We start from the raw sequence: 16,792 nt of genomic DNA, 5'->3' as shown, positions 1-16,792 counted from the left end.
AAAGTAGGCCTTAATCATGAAGAACATGTGGAATTTAGCTAGTAAAATTGATTTGAAGATATCTTATACCTATTTTAACTTGTTTCCTTGCCCAAAACACTTCGAAGAGTGCATTGCGCCCCACCCCACTCCCCCACACATCGAGGCCATCGTGACGATATTTGCTTTACATTGAGCTGTAATTTACATGAAATGGCTTAGGCTTGATTTTCATTTTGTTATTCATTGTCAAGCTTGGGAAAAGTGTGGAGAAACAAGTATTAAATGAAAAATGAAATGTAAACCCACTTTAAATGATAAAAACTTAGTGAAAAAATGATGGAGATGTCTGATATAAACTTTTTTCAGATTCAGTTATGTCCTCAGATCCAGCTGGCACAAAAAGGGTAAAGGTTGTGCCTACCAAGTGTTGAAATTTCAATTTGGGTGGCAAAATTGTTACAAAATGCTTGAATGTATCCATTTTATTTCAATTGACTAAAAGTGCAAGGGAAATGTATGAGAAATATACTGCAGGGTAAGTTTGATTTTGCCCTTTCCCCTTGACACAGCTTGAAAATGAGCATTTCTGCGCAAACAGATTTCTGCAAGCTTTACAAAAATAGACAGTGCTCACTCAAGTGTAACATTCTGTCAAAACTTTTACTTTCATTGGATAGATGAGAACCAAACCCAAGATTATAGGTGAAAAAATTACCCACATGTTGTATATTTTTAAATTCCCATGGCTTTTTCAAAGTGTAAACTTTTTTTGATACACACTGTATTATTCCTCATTCACGCATGAGTGAGCAAAAACAATTTGAAGAAAGGATACCAAAAACTCATTTGGCGGGGGTATCTGAATTTCAAAAGGAAAATCACATGCCTACAAAGTTCAATATCTGCTCTTTCATTTAATACCTTAATCACAGAAAATGGTCAAGAAGTTAATAAGTTCTGTTCCCTCGAAACAATTCTTGTATTTCCATAATTTCATTAAATAAATGTGTTTTCACCGGTTTCCCACAGAAGTTATCGCACAGTTAACAAAAGACTTTCTGCATGGCTGATTGTCAACAAAACGGAGTGTCGAGTGAGTCTGGACGCTAGCCTGTAAAACCTCTTAATTTTATGAAATTGATGAAATTCAAGCCTTATTTCAAATAACCAGAACTTTTTTATTTCTTGACCATTTTCTGTAATTGAGGTATCAAATTAAAGAGCAGATATTGATTTTTTTTTAAATGGTTTTCTTTTTGAAACCCAGATACAGCCCGCCAAGTGACTTTTTGGTATCCCCTCTTCAAATTGTTTTTGCTCACTTATGCGTGAATGAGAAATAATCTAAGTAATTTCAGATGAAAGAGGAGATTCTAAGCTTTACAATTGTAGGTCATTTGTCTATTGTATTTGTGATTAAGTTATGATAAATCATCGATAAATCTCGGTTTCGTTTTTTGTGGGACGCGCTGTACAGAGAATAAGCAGGTTTGTTTGATCATTCCCAAAAGGTGCTCTAATCCTCATGCAGACATAGCCTTGGGTTCTTTTGAATCAAATTTTTAAAGAGATATAAGAACTAAACATAGCAGACCAAAGACATTCCTACAATTATTTTTTTTTTCATTACAGGGCTAATATCTGTTCTTTTTTAGATTTGTTCTTTGCATTTATGGAAAAGTTCAAGTTTTAAGGCTTTATGAGAGATTTGCAAGTTGGATTCTATGTATTAAAGTATATGTAAAATGTTTCATTCATCATAGAAGGATAAGCTCCCTTCAACTGCATCACAAATAACACTGCATAATGCAGACTGGATAGCCAGGGGTATTCCATGTGTGAGATACCAACATAATCAGTTACACCTACAGATTCTGAAAATCATAGAACTTTAACTAAATTCAACTTCCTATTTTTTATGAAGCTGTAACACTACATTACGTAAATTTGCTTAATAGAAAATTATTGAAAATTACTCCCCTCAAAATTCTTGTTTTTCATTTTTGCTATTTGTCAACCTTCAGTTAGTGCTCTATAAAAGTTATGTGCCTGTTAGTTTTATAGGGCATAATAACAAACATATTGAGCAACAAAAATTTTGAATGCTATGGATTGAACAATTGCTATCATGGATTTTGCCAAACGAGTTTTACTAATACTTCTTGTAGAGGAGTTACTGGCCTATGTCACTTATGTGTATGATTTGGTGCCTATTGGTGAGTTTTTATTATTGTTATAGTCCACATGCTTAGAAGTGATGCTTACATTTCCAGGTCTAAATTTGATCTTGAGTAGATTCTTATACAAAGTCTTTGTTTTCAAAGTATCCATAAACTTCAAAAGTTAATGGCCAAGGTTCAATGCAAATTCAAGTATAAACTTGATGAATGTACATTATTCTAGAAAGGGAAATACAAAATTCTATGTAATGGGTTTAAAGTACTGATTGTTACTCCAGTTTTATTCAAATTGTTTACATCTTTGAATACCCAAGGTGAATATAACAACATGTCAACAAGCAGAAGAGCATCTCTTTACATATTTGACATAACAGATCCTCTCAAATTACCCATAATACTGATTCCATTTGCATGTTCAATTACTTTTGCGGTTTACATCTGTCTCCTCGGTTAATTCATGATATATATCATTATGTTTTATGATCTAGCTTTTAACTGGTTTGAAATGGTTCAAAAACTAGATCATTGTACTCGTGGGAATGTTTACGGACGTCTCTTGGTGTTTGTGATAGATTTAATGTGATATAAATAATTGCAAATGATCTGGGCATGGTCAGGTGCTGTCATTTTTTATAAATAATTGCTGTATATGCATGAGTGATGCAAATATGCTTACAGGAAACGTTAGGGGATTTATACAAAGTGCCGCACTGCATTTGAATTTTGGTGTTTGCTTGTTGTTGGATTAATTGAGAATTCAGAAGATTATGATTGAAAGTTTGGGAAAATATTTTCATTTGGGACTTTGAAAATTAAGAATGACATGATATAGCCAATGACAATGACAATGACAATGACAATGACAATGATTTTATTTCTTTGACGGCCCCTCCTGGGGGCATAGAAGAAATATAACAACTTACAACAATGGCAATAATAGGCATAAGAATAAAATACCAAGGTAAAAAAAAAATAGATTAATAAAAAGAAAGAAAAAAAGAATCAAACATGATGATAATAAACATATGTACAATACAAGAGCAGCCATTAGTTGATTTTAGTGTTTGAAAGATGTAATGTGATAGTGTGACTCTGTGCGAGAGAAAATTACTGCAGAGAAAATTAAAATTGTTGAGTAATGTTTCCATATATGAAAATTATGACTTTGAAAAAGTTCAAAATGTTATTTGCTGCATATGTGCAAATTGTAAAGAAAAGTATGATTTTCTTTAATGGATAGTAATCACAGGTTAGTGTTCATATTTGGATTATTTTCCTGATGATTATTTACATCTGTTGATTCAAGATTGATAAAGAAGGCTAATTGTGCATATTATATTGTTGTTCTCAGGTTACGTTAACTTTCTTTTGATATAAACCTGTATATTATGCTGCGCTTATAAAAAGTTCATGTTTTTTTCTAGAGAGTTTGTGGATAGCATATTTATTATCAGATTGAATGAGACGTATTGCCAATTTTTATCTAAAATAGCATTGAAGATACAAATCAATATGTCTCAATCAATACCAATTTTATCTACGATGTGCAGCAAAAATGAATTTAGATTGCAGATAGATTGATTTCAGTCCTCAAATTTGATTATCAAATTTGGCTATTATAGGAAAAAAAATCATTACAACTTTGTTATAATGTTTTTTCTTTTTAGATCTCAAAATCCTCTTCCAAAAATGAATTCAGTGTAGCAGCCATTATCAAAAATATGCATAGTCAATTGTGATGTGATGACAGTGACATTATTCCACGTTGCTATTTTTTGTTTCATTTCAGGTGTGAACATGAAAGGTGTTAATCTTGAAAATAGTCAAATGGCAGGAGTTAATCTAAGGGTTGCTACGCTGAAGAATGCTAATCTACAAAACTCAAACCTGAGATGGGCAATATTGGCTGGAACAGATCTAGAGGTGAGATGATGGTCAATTGAATCCTAGGAAACTGTATGCAGTAGATATTGTTTTCAGTAATACCATCTTTCGATATTCTATTTCAACGTGATTTGACTGGAATTTGCAACAAAAACCATTGTACCATTATATGTGGAACCTCTTTTAACAAGATGAAGGCCCTTGTTACCAGGATTTGTGAACAGGGTTTTATGTCATAGTTTAACATAAACTTGCAAGAATTTGATCGTAGCATTCCTGTTACATGACCATGATCTGCTTTTCAGTACAATGACTTGAGTAAACAAATATGGCTGACCCAAAAAAAATTCCGGCAATATCCTTTGAATGGTATTTATTTCCGCCTCCCATGTTTCTCTTTTGATGTTTATTATTGTGTATACTTGTTTACTATGTCATTAATTCAATTCTTAAGTTTTTATTGTTTGAGTGTATTTATTTTATATTGCGTTTTATCATGAGAGATGAAATATATCAATCAATCAAAATGATAATTTGAAGAAAAGTTACACATCCCCCCAGAAAAAAATGTATATGCAGCTTTCCTCTTTACTCTTGTTTACTTGGGCTACCATATGATGCATATATTGAGGACATTTTTAAAAAGTATTTTGTTCTTTGCTTTATTGTTGTGATTGAAAACATTGTTCTTGTGTCTTAAAAAAAAATTGGTTTGAATTCATTATCTATCCTCATCGTCTTGTTTTATCCCTTCCATCCTTTTCCTCCACTTGACTCTCTTTCTGTCATCTTCCTGTCTCTACTTTTCTTGGACCTTGATTATATGTACCCTGTAGAACTGTAACCTTACTGGATGTGACCTCCAGGATGCCAATCTACGCGGTGCTAACGTCAAGAATGCTACCTTTGAGGAGATGTTGACACCGCTTCACATGTCACAGAGCGTAGCAGGTAACTATCCTTCCAGATAGGAATGGCTGGGGAACACATGCACTACAGGACATCACAGTTAGCCAGTAGTTCCAGAGACCAATTAGCAGGCCAAGAATGATAACCTTCGAGACTTTGTTGGTCTTATGAATCCTTGAGAAAGTTGTAGAAAGGCTTAAAATTAGGGGACCAACAGCTAAAATGCCCATGAGACTGACAACTCATGCAACCAATGATGTTGATCTTAAGAATTGTTTTAAATGTGTGAAGGCAGCAGGGCCACTACTTCTTACAATGCATATGCAGAAGTAAGTTTGATGGTTGCTTCAGGAGCTTTGTCTTGTTGGCTTCTTGGCTCTTGTGTTGGTTCATGGTCATGAAGGCAGAAGGTCTTGGGGCCATATTGCTTGAAAGTCTTTCGGCTGCATGAACTTCCCAACTTTGCAGTCTTTGTTCTTATGGGCACATGATCTGCTAGGCTATTAGAAATCCTAGGCTGGTGATCTTGTGGATTGTCAGTTTCCTGGGCTTTCAGACTCGGGCTCATTGGTCTCAAAGACCCATGGTCTGCTGGGCTACGGCTACTAGTTATCATAGAGAACACCAGTCTTCTGGGATGTTGGTCTCATGGATGGCGGTGTCATAGCATGTTCACCTGCACAGATGTATTCGACTGTTGATGGTATGGTAGCACTATGGAGCATGTTGGCATGACAATGGAGATAGCTAACCTAATTCACCTTTGACCTAGGACCTATGACCTTTGGCCTCTAGACAACCTTATTGCAATATTTTCAATGTATCTTATCAATTTCTTAGTGGGTAAGGTCATATATATAATGTAACCATCTTGGTGAAAACATTTTCAGATAAGAGATGTATGGCTTTTTTTATTGTAGAAAGGAATTATCCTGCATGTAAAACTATTGTCATTGCAAAAATACCCTGAATAGCTAATGAGAGGTGATATCCAAAAGATCGTTTAAGCTATATGTGAAATCCTTACATCTACTGTTTTTTTTGTCTTTTTGTCACTTAATCATTAAACCAAAAATTTATAGCTTCCCTGTTGGCTTGTCAATCTTTTTTGGTGTATGACAGCTTGTACAGCACATCCCCCAAAAAATGTCCCTCTGGCATAGGGCCGAATCAATTCCAAAGTGTTGTGGTAGTATTCTCAATTAAATGTTCAGGAGTAGAAAGCTCATTTTATGTTCCAACTCCTATGAAAATTTAATTGATCGTTTCAGCGGTTTTGAATATACACTCTGTTACATAACAGCTGTGCATTTTAGCCCATTCCAAGTTTGCAGCATTGATGTATTTCTGCATTGTCTATGGCATGTTAACCCTCATTTTTACATCCAGGATCTGAGCAGGGACATTTCCCTAATCCTATCCAGGCTCATCAATTCATAAAATTGGGCATGTTCAGAAGGAAAAGAAACATAAAGAAAAAATGTTTGATTGTTGATTGATAAGGGGAATCACTGCACCATCTTGAGAGAAATTGTGAATGACAGATGAGTAAAATAAGCTGAACAATGAAGGGGAATCCACTAGTTAATCACATTTTGCAAAAGGGAACTTTACCAGTGAAATTTTTAACTATTTTCATTTAAAAAAGGTACATTTAATTAACTTGACCTTTTGGAATGAGACATGAAACAGACATGACCTGTAGTCACCATCATAGTGCATCTCCTATTATCAAATATGAAATGGACAAATACTGTTGTTGCGCTTCTTAACATACTCAAGGTTGTGATTTGATGAGCCTGGTTAGATTATGGACGTTTCCCTGGTCAGAATGATCAAAGAGGGTTGATATGCTAGAAAGTGCAGAACATACAGCAGTGCTGCATGTGTGCAAACTTGGAATGGGCTGAAAAAGCACCATTGTTACATAATAGACTGCGTATTCAAATCCACTGAAGCATGACCAATGAAATTTTAATAGGAGTTAGAATGTCAGATGAGCTTTCTAGTTCCACACATTCAATTGAGAATAATTTTGGAAGTATTTTAGCCGCATATCAGAGGGGCATTTTTTTTTGGGGGGTGTATGACAGATTTAAAATAGGGCAGATTGTGCTCTTTGATAGGAATTCATGGAAATTAAACTTATTTTGAAATGCTGTCAACAAGCTTTGTAATTTTACATGTCAAATCAATCTTGTTGATATTTTGTTCTTATAGTAAATTCTCTTTAGTTCCTTTATCCCTATGTAATCTAATATTGTACAATACCAGTAAGTTTAGATATTTTCTTTGAAATATAATATTGTATCTACATTTCATTTTTTCCCATTTGATAGTGTTTCACAGATTAACCATCTATCTCAGTTAAATTAGAGCAATGAATTGATCTTGGAAATATATCTTCATTGATATTAGTGTAAAACGCATCCATCAATTGTTCATTCCCAATGAGAAGTTGATTTGAAAGAAAGAGGAAAATCAAACAAGGATAACACTGAAAGTTTCAATAATAAATGTTAAATACAAACGTTGCAACATTTGTGTTAATTTCCCAAAAATAGTTTTGTTAGCATAAGGAAGAGCCATTAACTTTACACATTAACTGTACCTTTTGTATTTTGTGATATGATGTATAAAAAGGTTTATTTTTCCCCCTATAGTAGTATTTTAACACATGGTTTGACTTTTCCATGAATATTTGGATTGTCATTTTTGAAAATTCTATTATGATTCAATAAAGTCTATGAAAATTGTACTTCACGATATAAAGTATAAAATGAATAGTGAGTGTGAGATATCATAATTTTTCTCATTTGCATATCACGCAAATTCCACATATTCTTTTTACTATGCAAAACTTTAAAATGTGACAAAATTTATTGTCTGTATGAAGCGTGTGAAAATTATAAATATGATATTTTATTTCTTAACCCTTTTAATTTCAATCTTATATCTTACAAACGCTTAGTATTCATTTGTTGACTAAACACAGTGTGAGTTGATAGGTATGCTTCAAATTTTTATTTAGTAAGTGAAAACTATAGCCTCTGAAAGCTTAGGAATCTAAAAGACATTAGTTTCAAATCTATAATCTTAATATACATGATTTATTGTTTCGGAAGGTTTATAGAATATTTATGGGGTGATTTTATTAGACACTGGTTTACAGTGGAAAGCCATTGACCTTGATATTATATTGTAAAATATTTTTTTTTGCTTATTTGGTGATTTCACTAAAGTGATCTTTAGAATACATGATTTTGGTATCAATAGATTAAACTGAATAATTTGGTTCCATTCATATTTGCCCTGGCCGTAGAAAAGCAGCACATTAAATAAAACATCCTCGCACAAACCTAACACTGGCCATATTCCATGTCCTCACAACTTTTTAATACAAGCCCTTTTCACATAATTCTGCGTCTTATGGAGGTATTAAAACAAGGGCAGTAGTCAGTATACAGATATATTTCAGATGCAAATAGAGTTCTAGTAAATGTTCCCCTTAAGTAGAAGAGAATTACATCAATTATAACATCTTAAAAAGTGAGACCTAACTCTTGCTCCTTCATGACTGCTACTTAAATGTTTTTCTTGACTAATTTTAAGAAACCATTTGTTTATTTCATCCACTGCCATACTTGAAAATAGGGCAAATAACTATTTTTTATTTATATACAATACATTCTAAAAGATGTGATCTTGATTCTGATTGATTTTAAGGCGACCGCACACCTTACGATAGGTCTGCGACTCAATTTTGGAATATATGTAGTAGAATTTGATGCTAATATTGAGACTTGGAATATCTTACTGTGTAATGTTCTAAATCATCTTACGAATACCTATGTTCAAATCTGTGACTATGCTATCATCCTTCTTAGAATAAAAGCAAATTCAATATCTAGTCGTAATGACATCGTAGCAGTCGTATGATTGGCTACGATTTGAAACTAATTTGGCCTTTACTCCAAAATAAAGGTTTGCAATCTTTCAAAATGGTTATATTAGTATTCTTTCAATTAATTTTAACCTCAAATAAAATGATATGTTCCATTCACATTTTCAGAAAATGAGCAAAATGCGATTTGTTAAAAAATCGGATCGCGAACAGTCGTAAGGTGTGCAGTGGCCTTAAGGATGCACACTTCTCTTTTTATTGTTATTTTTTGTTATTATGTTTTTTGTTTATCCTCACGATCCATATCCACATGAAAGATTGAAATCAGTGACTAAAATTAGCCAATAACTTCAGAAAGAATGCAGAGATAATAAAACTCTTTAAAGACTTCTTGCACTTTTTGTTATGACTGAAAAATATTAACAGTAAAATGATGGTGAGGAGACCCGGGCATTTGTTATTGATATCATTAGGAGTTGTGCAATATTTTCCTATGTATTTTTTCCTTTTGCACATTTTCTATATTGTACTCTCCCTTGTTATGGAAGAAGGATGGAGTCTACTGCATAAACTATTAAACATGTATTCACAGTTTTTTTTTGTCAATCTTATCATTTGATAACCAAGATGAATTTGAGTTCCAGGAAGTTTAGAAAACTTTGATAATTTTTTTCAAGAAAGCCTTCTTCGTCTCCTTTTTTTAAATACATAATTCAAAATTATATACATACAGTTTATATCCTTCTATTGATTAATTTGAAGCAATAAATTCTGACCATTTATCTGTAAAATATTTTTCTTATAGTATCTGGTATGAATGGTATATTTGAAAATGACATAATTTGTAATTTGATGAAATTTTAATTTTATACTTATGTTTTTATAGAAATCCATTAGTTCATATATCTTTGTTTCTGTAGATGCTTTATTTTGATTTGATTTTGACAGATATACTTTATATATGGAGCAAAAACTGACAATGATGAAGGGATATATATATTTTGTTTTATTGCACAGTAATAAAAAGTAATGCCTTCTATTGTCATTGTTTACATAAATGCATATGAAAGCATTTTCCTCATCCTAAATGGGGCAAGTTTTAACTTGGTAATATCATGAAACCAGAGTATAACTGAAAGGTGTTTAATGAAAGCTGTTTACTAATTTGTAAAGTTACAAATGACTAAAAAATTAGTTGGCAGCTGATTAAAATATTGAATTCTAAAATCTGTCTTAAATATGTTGACACACCCACACATGTAAATATATTTACCAGTAATATATTGTGTATATGCAAATAAAAAATATTTTATTTTCTATTTATCATTTAAAATGATAATTGAATTGAATTTGTGCTGGTTTATAGAAATCCGACCATGCAGTGAATGTTTTATTGCAATAGGAGATGAGATGTGACAGTTTTTGTTGTCAATGAATAAATGAAGATATTTAGGTATAATAACATAGATGGGGTATTTTCTGTGTTTTGCCTTCATTTGACAAAGCTAAATGAATATTGGTAATAGTGATAAGACATGCATAATTCCATGCAACAGTGATCATTTGCTCTTGAGGAAGGTTATGTATTCTCTGTGCATAGTAAATCACAATTATGTATTAAAGATATTTTAGAAAGAAGTTATAATTTTGCAATAGAATGTGAGCTGGACAGGTGATCTTCTACAAAAGTACAGTTTATAACCCCCAGATTGACTCCATGATTTGAAAACTGGGTGTGTAAAAGAGAGTATTCAGTGAATATGAGTGCATCTTTATAAATAATTAAATTCTTTGAAAAAATATATTCTAGTAATATAATGTGATTACATCACTTCATATTTATCTCATTCATGAATTGATCCACTCATTTAATATTGAATGAAAGATATGATACAATACAAGAGATAAAGTAACATAAACTTAAATAGACAGACATTAATAGAATAGTATATTATTAATAAAAGATCAATATAAAAAAAATCATTTAAAAATAATAAATAAAAAGACAAACTATTGATTTTTGCAACCTCCATCCCAATGGGCACCCAATCAATGGGAAAAGGTTATGAGAAATAGATATATGCATACAATGTTATCATTGACGCCCTTTAGGAAAATGACATTTGGAAATGTAATCTCACTCTGTGATAATGGTTCGGGCATTGTTCTTGTTAGCTGGTACTCCATCTTAAATCAAAGGAAGTAAATATCTTCTCATGTTCAAACTTTTTATGAATTTTTGAGAGCTTGTGGCCCCCTTTTCCTAGTTGAATCAAAAGAAGTGGTACCTCTCATAATGATATTAATAACATCAATAAAAATGTTTAATTATGGAGATGTTAGTTGAAATTTTAGTGTAAACATACATGTACATTTCAGTGCAAGGTTTGATATTTTTGCAACATTTTGAATGACATTATTGAAATAGCATCATATTTTGTTAAAACTAGGTAAAAACAGATGCTTCTTTGGACTCTTTACTTTTTTCAGTGAAACATCAATAATAAACTATAGGAAAAATTATCAAGAGGTACATTTTGACCATTACTTTGGGTAATAATGAATCTTGTGCCTTTCGCCCATTACATTGACAAGTCTGATAGGCCAACGATCAGTGCCATATTTATATTATCATTTGTGCTATAATTACAATAGTTTAAGACAGCCATAACATCTCAATCCTTATGTTTTAGTTGAAATAGTAATGAGTATTATAACGTGATGCCATTTATGAACTGCTGCAGATTTTCTAGTAAGGAGAGTTTCCCATTGATCAGTAAATTCATGGCATCCTCCCAGCGATTTGTATTATTGGTATTTCCAACTTATATTGCTATCATTCCTATATATTTTTTTTATATTTGAGCACCCCGGCACCCCATCCGGCTGGTACCATCAAAGATAGAAGATTATCACAGTAGCTTCTCACTAACCATCATAACATCATGGAGACATGACTATAAAGCTGCAAAGATTACCCTTTGCTTAAATAGTGTAAGAACAGACATTCATTTTGTAAAGAAATTCTAAATGAGATTCTCAGTCATTTTCGATCGCATAGGCTTAAGATGAAATATGATGGGGGTTTACATTCTTGTCGTTTTAGCAAGAAAATTTTATTTGCGAGGTAAAGGTGTGCTGACTCTCATGAATATTTGTTGAATTAAGAGGAGAACAGTGAGACTTGATAATGGGCAAAATGATTGAGAGTGTCACTAGTAATAGAGTTTATTACTCGTAATACTATAATCCAAACCTTCATGAAACACTACCGGGAGACTGGATAACAGAGGCATCGATAGCTCCCATAAAAACATTGGGAGAAACAAAACGATTTGGCCTCTCTCAATATTTTGACAATTTGACAAAGTCATAATATGCAATGCAAATAAGTTTTAAAATAATTTAAAACCACATGATGATAAAAAGAATAATATGTCCATTTACATTAAACTTGGCCTTGAAATACTATGAAACACACAAGCTAGTCATTTCTGTGGTGTGCTTTGCGCTCAAAATTCTGTATATAATTTGATGTGCGAAACGCAGAAAAGTTTGGACATTTTTGTTTTAGATTATTTTTCCCTCTCACGACCCCCTCCATTCCAGACATGGAAAGGGGTTGTATGTGTAATAGAGCCATGATTGTTCAAAAGTCAGGAATGGGCAGGCAGGTCAAGATAAGTACGATAACATTTGAATGAGTAAACTTGGTAATATAAGTTATGATGACGATAATAGTAGTGAAAGCAAGTAGATTCTGAATTTTTTTTCTATTTATTTAGATATAAATAGTTCAAGCCTGGACCATCCCTTTATACGGGACGCACTTCTAAAATAACGGGAGGCATACCAAATCTTCGCCTAGTTTACCAATGAACAAATGTTTAGATCATGAATGCTTGATCAATGATATGCATACTCTTAAAGAGCATAGTGATTGAGAGAGTGAGGGATTCGATAAAGTGCGAGGTAGGGCATCAAGAGAAATAAAAGAGAAAAGAACGGGCGGTGATGAGGTATATAGTTCCACATTGGCCCACGTCCTTATTTTTGTGACCACACTTAATTAGCACGATGGTTGATTCAGTTCGCCATAAAAGTGTCGATCGCCCTGCCCTTGACAATGTTAAAGGGAAGTTTCGTTCACCGCACATGACCTCGACGAAACATTCAACACTGATGAGTTCAGCTTCCCTCTATCAAATGATTTTTAGTGACACATACAATTAATTTAAAGTGATATTAAAGTTAATGGATGGCCATTGTAAATTTCGATGATAATTATTGAATCGGAATCAAAGCACAAGTTGTTACTGTTACGACATTCTCAAGGAAACAAATGGAAAAATATGTATGAAAACAATTTTTTTTTTGCACTTCTAAAAAATGTGGTTGAGCGAAAGTTTGTAAAACGTATCGAAGAACAAACTCCTTTTGTGCACTCATTTTATTTTCAAAACATTCTTCACACATTTAACATGTAACGGTAGTCAACGTTCACGAAGACGCCTCGAAGCTTCTTACATTCCTCACAAGTTGTCAAAAACAGTTGCATCTGCAATTTCTGTCTAAATTCCCGACCCTGACAGCATTTTAGCTAACATCAATTGAATTGTATTTTGTTGACATTGTGTCGAGAACTTCCTAGCAGGGACATGTTATCGTTCATCATAGTTTGTATCCTGGCTCGTTTAGAGGGAAAGAAGACTTGTTACATTCCCTCCGGATTTTAAGGTCGTGTTTTTCCCGCTTTTTGCCGAGAGTGTTGAGCAATCCTAAATGCAGCTGTGCACATTTGATCAGTCAGAATAGCACACATTTCATGCAGTGTGGGGAAATTGTAATGACAATTCATGTTATTCCTCTAGTGAATTGCATTCATAGTCTTAAAATCTACATCAAGACAGTTGATGGAACAACCTTCACTTATTTTTTTTTTTTTGAACGCTTTCTAAGAAGTGACCTTGTGCGTTAATACTTTGTTACAACTTCCAACTCATCTCCAGTGTTAGCGAAATTAAAATTGACCGATAAAAATTGAAGCGGGGTGTTGAAGCCCCTCCCCCAGATTTCCCTGGTGGTACTGCGTGTATTATTCTCCATATTCAGCACCCTCGGGAATTCTTATATGTGATAAATGGGGAAATGTAAAGAAAATGATTCACATTTTGTGTAGACACCCTTTTTTATTGTCCCATTTTTCGGACCAAAGATGAGCTTAATTTTGTGGTGAAAACTTTTTTATTTCTTTTGCTTGTCAGATTTCTCGGGATCAAAATAAATGAGCGTCATTTTGTAGTTAAACCCCCCCTTTTTTTTTTTTGCTTGTCAAATTTACGTCATCACCCCTGTAAAAAATCATTCCCAGGGCCCTGAATACAGGGTCAAATTACATGCATTTTCGCTTTTTCAGCCATCGTTTGCCTATCATTAATCAGATGATTTATATTCACACAAAAAAGAAAGCTTGTTGATATTTTACTTTGCTTTGCTGCTGATTAAAAAAATCTATAAATCGCATTCACAGCAAAAACAACATGTAGGCGTGAATGCCAGGGGCGATCCTTTTCTTATTTAGCAGCTGAACCGTCTACATCAACATATACCGGTAAACCCATATACCACTAATACAATAACAAATATTCCACACATTTCTTTTAAAACATATTTAAAGGTTTTCCATCAATTCTTGGGAGTCGCGCTGGTCCACTGAGACTCTATGTACGTGCAGTCCACTTTCTGCGGAGATTTCTGATGCAAGTTACACCGTATGTATGTTCGATTATCCATTTCAAACCTGGGTGGAGAGGAACAGAATGGTGTTAAGTAAACGATATTGTAGAGTGCAGAAGTTGCAATTTTTATTGATCTTTGTAACTTCCAGCCAGAAGCTAGGTCAACCATGTTTATCTGTCAGACCACAATACCTCTCAAATGAATTTATGCGACCTCAAGCCAGAATCATGATTTGAATCATGATTCAAAACACAAACATGAATCACGATATCACAGAATCAGCGTTTAGACGACCGTCATTCCAATGCTGTTTCTCCTCAGGTACGGGCCAATCCAGTGCGCATCACTAGTGCGCAGTTTGACAGAGGAAGTTTTTCGCACGTGTTTCGGCTCTCGAAAAATCTTTTGCTTCCAGAATTCAACCTAATTTTGTTTACTTCTATCATATAAGGTCCATATGCTTCTATTCATCTTGTTAGTTAATCCAAAATGGTGTTCGGAAGTGAATTTCAGCGTAGATCCAATTTAATATTGACACTCTGTACTCATCATTGTCTCCAGTTAATTCATTTACTAGAACTTGACGTTGAAGACATGACCAAAAAATGAAAAGTAGTGGACGATGCGAAGACCAACACAGAACTTGAACATGACAAGAAATGCATGCAGAGTAATCATGTACATACAATGAGCATAAGCTTGGCAAGAGTCAAACCGAAAGCCGTAGCCCGACGACACAGTGAGGTCATATAATCATGATTCAAATCACGATATCGTTTATTCGAACATTTTCGTACGTGATTCTGCAGAAACGTCTTTCCAAACGCCCCTTTTTTCGTGTTTCATGTTTGTGATTCTAATCATGATTATATTCAATTTCGACTAAACGCAATCGTGATTCTGCAGAATCATGATTTGAATCATGATTCAGATCACGATTCTAGGGTGAAAAAGTGGCGGATAAACGCACCCAAACTGCCCTAGAGAGACAGGTTTAATATCGATACAATCCATTAAACTCGCGGCGGATTCTGTCATTAGAAAAACAAACATTGTATCAATTATTGATGTTTAAATTGCACAAGATTCAAAATCCCGTGTTCTTCGGGTCTAAAAGTGGTGAAAGATCGCCATTATTTTCATGTCTGACGGCACAATCCGGATATACTGACCTGACCTCTTTTCGTTTTTTTTTTGCCCTTTCTCTTCTTCTAATGCTGTATTTTATACTCCAAGGGGATTGATTATGCATGGAATCATGATAAAGCCTGAAGAAATGCGCATTTATCTCGTTGATAGTGGTTCAAGGGATCGTCAATACCAGGAAATCAAAACAAGTTGTATACCATGGTCAAGCCTCGGGATCCAAAGGGAAGGTGACTGGGAATAGGTGAAAAGTTGGGGATTTGCCAAGGCCTTTAGCATTAGATATGAACCATGTCTACTCACAGTGCAAACACGATTGCAGTAGGATCATCAATTCAATACTGCCACATCTACAGAATAGACCCGACGTATAGGTATAGACATTAAAACGTATTGTGCAACAGGCTGACAGGTGCATGGCAATCTTTCTGTTACCAAATCTCAAGTCTAGATGACACATAGAAGTATCGATGACAGAAATATCTTGTCACTTTTCTTTCCGGTTTTTCGTCAGTCTTTGATCAACTCCACGTTATACGGCTAATGGTATGTCAGGTATCAGAAGGTGACAGTATCTAATTTGACAGAGAAGCAGTGTTATTAATCTGTGAAATATATATTTTTTTATTTGAAGAAATGGTCCTGACATGTAAACCACATGATTTGGTGACAAACGCCCTCAGCTGTAATGATATACCCTTGGAAGAATCTTCTGTGGAACCTTAGCCCAATGGCGATTCTAATCACCAAACCTGATATCATTGTTTGACAAAAACCCGAAGCAGAATTTAAATCATCAGAACATATATGGGATTCTAGACAGACGCTCCTTTTGCTTTCTGGTATGTGGTGGGTTAACGACGAAAATGTATACAGGGTCGGTCTTATTCTTACCCCAAATCATATTATGCAATTAAAATAACTTTGTAATTGAAAAAAATTATCCACAAGCCGAAGAGCCACAACGATAAGGGTTGGTCTATTTAATTTTGCTATCTTCGATTGTATGGTTGACCATATAGAGGGAATCGTCGCCGGGGCTGAGAGC

The 16,792-nt window shown here is 33.9% G+C and overlaps 1 long non-coding RNA gene across 1 annotated transcript; it reads left to right on the top strand.

Annotated features, from left to right (window-relative positions):
• Nucleotides 1-3,949: 3,949 nt before the first annotated feature.
• Nucleotides 3,950-10,831, top strand: LOC135156143 (uncharacterized). Its single transcript, XR_010295283.1, has 3 exons — nucleotides 3,950-4,085; nucleotides 4,883-8,681; nucleotides 9,098-10,831. It is a non-coding gene; the product is annotated as an uncharacterized LOC135156143 (long non-coding RNA).
• The last annotated feature ends 5,961 nt before the right edge of the window (nucleotides 10,832-16,792 follow it).

Source organism: Lytechinus pictus, chromosome 12, assembly GCF_037042905.1.
Source record: "Lytechinus pictus isolate F3 Inbred chromosome 12, Lp3.0, whole genome shotgun sequence".
Lineage (NCBI taxonomy): Eukaryota > Metazoa > Echinodermata > Echinoidea > Temnopleuroida > Toxopneustidae > Lytechinus > Lytechinus pictus.
Note: the sequence above shows the minus strand (reverse complement) of the source record. Positions and strands in the feature narration are given on the sequence as shown.